Source organism: Crocodylus porosus, unplaced genomic scaffold, assembly GCF_001723895.1.
Source record: "Crocodylus porosus isolate Cpor-Errol unplaced genomic scaffold, CroPor_comp1, whole genome shotgun sequence".
Lineage (NCBI taxonomy): Eukaryota > Metazoa > Chordata > Crocodylia > Crocodylidae > Crocodylus > Crocodylus porosus.
Genome location: NW_017728948.1, coordinates 77080260 through 77082732, shown reverse-complemented (window position 1 = coordinate 77082732; position 2473 = coordinate 77080260).

Here is a 2473-nt window from a genome sequence, read left to right as displayed (position 1 = left end):
TTTGCCAGATCCACTTTCCTCCCTTTCTTGAAGATAGGCACCACATTGGCCTTCTTTCAGTCTTCAGGCACTACACCAGAGCGCTAGGAGTTCTCCAAGACCCGTACCAGAGGCTGGACTATGATGCTCACCAGTTCCTTGAGTACCCTGGGGTGTAGATTGTCAAGGCCAGCTGACCTGAAGGTATCCAAACTCTCAAGGTGTTCCTTTACGAGGTCAGCATTGATGGGGAGCAGGGGATCTCCCTCACCCAGACCTCGTCCCGTAGTAGGCATGGGAGTCCCATGGGACTAATGAAAGACAGGGAGTCAGTTGTCAGTTGTCCCATCTGGTTCAGCAGGGGTCCAATGTTGCCCTTGCTTTTCTTCTGGCTCCCCACATATCTGAAAAAGGACTTATTGTCCTTGTTGCTCGAAGCTAGTTGGAGTTCAGTTGCAGCCTTGGCTGTCCTGGTTTGCTCCCTGTAGGACTGGACCAGTGCAGAATATTCCTCCTTGCAGGTGAATCCCATTCTCAATCCTTTTTAAGCCTTTCTTTTTAGCCTCGGGAGGTCAGCTAGATCCCTGGATAGCCAAGGGGGCTGCTGTGCCCTCCTGCTGCCTTTCCTCCGAGATGGAATCGAATTAGATTGTGCATTGAGGATCGCTCCTTTGAGAAGCAACCACTCTTCCTGGACTCCCCTCCCTCTGGGATTGTGGTCCCTTAAGGCCTCAATGACAAGCCTCCTGAGCTTGTCAAAGTCAGCTTTCCCGAAGTCAAGGACTTCAGTGTTGCTGACTGACTTGCCAGCTTTACAGCAGATGGTGAAGGTGATCAGCTCGTGGTCACTGTCCCCCAGCTTCCCATCTATTACTAGGTCACTGATTAGGTCATCCCCAGTAGCCAGTACAAAGTCGAGCAGCGCTTTACCTCTCATTGGCCCGTAGACTTCTTGAGTCAGGTAGAGGTCATCCATGCATGAGAGGAAGCTTTGTGACCACTCGGATTTAGCTGAGCGATCCTCCCACGAGATGTCTGGGTAATTGAAGTCACCCAGCAAAACCATGGTCCTGGAGCATGCAGCCTCAGTCAGTTCCTGGGTGAACTCCTAGTCAAGCCCTTGACTTTGGGTGGGAGGTCTGTAGTAGTCTCCCACCATTGTGTCCCCTGTGCCATGTTCCCCATTGATTTTAACTCCAGTCATCCACCCTGGTCACCAACATCAGCTTGCAGGAATACGTAGCTTTCCTTAACATAGAGAACTACACCCCTGCCTTTTTTATCCACTTGATCTCGTCTGTACAGGGTATAGCCCTCTATACCCGTGGTCCAGTCATGGGTGGAGTCCCACCAGGTCTCTGTTATCCCTATGATGTCATAATTATTTGCATTAAGTAGGAGGAAGAGTTCCTCCTGCTTATTCCCCAAGCTCCTGGCATTTGTGTACAGGCAGGCAAGTGTCCCCTTGGGGGCTCTTGCCTTGCCCACGGATTGTACAAGGGCTAGGGCAGGGGTGGGCTGCCTATAGTGCCTTGGCCTGCTGGCTTTGCAAGGGTTGCTCAGTGGACCAGCAGTGGCAGTAGCCACCCTGTCCCCCGGCGGGCTTAGTTTAAAGCCCGGTGGAGCAGGTCAGCCAGTCTGGCTGACAAGACCCTCCTCCCCAGTGGAGAGAGGTGGAGGTCATCCCTTCCCAGCAGCTCACTGCCTCTCTCACCAAAGAGCGAGCTGTGGTCATGGAAGACAAAGCCTTTCTGGTGACACCAGCAGCGCAGTCTTTGGTGGACTATCTGGATCCTCCTCTCCTTCCTCAGCCCATACCCTGAGACTGGCAGGATTGAAGAGAACACCACTTGTGCCCCCAGACCTTTTAGCTCCATTCCCAAAACCCTGTAGTGCCTCACAACCTAGCTGGGAGTGCTCTGAGCCGTGTCATTGGTGTCCATATGAATAAGGAGCATGAGATAGTGGTCTGTGGGCTGGAGAAGCTTAGGGATCTTCTCTGCAATATCTCAGATGCGGGCCCCTGGGAAGCAGCAGACTTGCTGGGCTAAGGGGTTGGGGTGGCAGATTACCCGCTCAGGATGCAGTCTCCCACAACAAACACTTTACATTTTGTCTTGGGGAGAGTGGGGGTAGTAGCTGCAGTTAGGCCTGTGTTGCCTGCAGGAGCTGGCAACGCAGCAGGCTCTGCTGGGGCTGCAAGAGGTTCATACCTGTTGCTAAGCTCTGATGGGTCATGGGCCTTGGTGCAGCAGGCCCTTGACCACCTTGGTCCCCCTGTCTGAACAGAATGGGAGGTCCCAGAGTCCTCCCTTGTCCTGGAGGGAGACAGTGCTCTACCCTCCAGCTCCTGGGGGAGAAGGGCCTGGCAGTAGGAGTCTATCTCCTGCTCGCAGTCCCTGATGGCATGCAGTCTCTGGACTGTGGCCTGGAGCTCCTCCAGCTGGTGCGCCAGAGACCCCGGTAGGGAGCAGACCCCAAAAGGGGAGGTAGC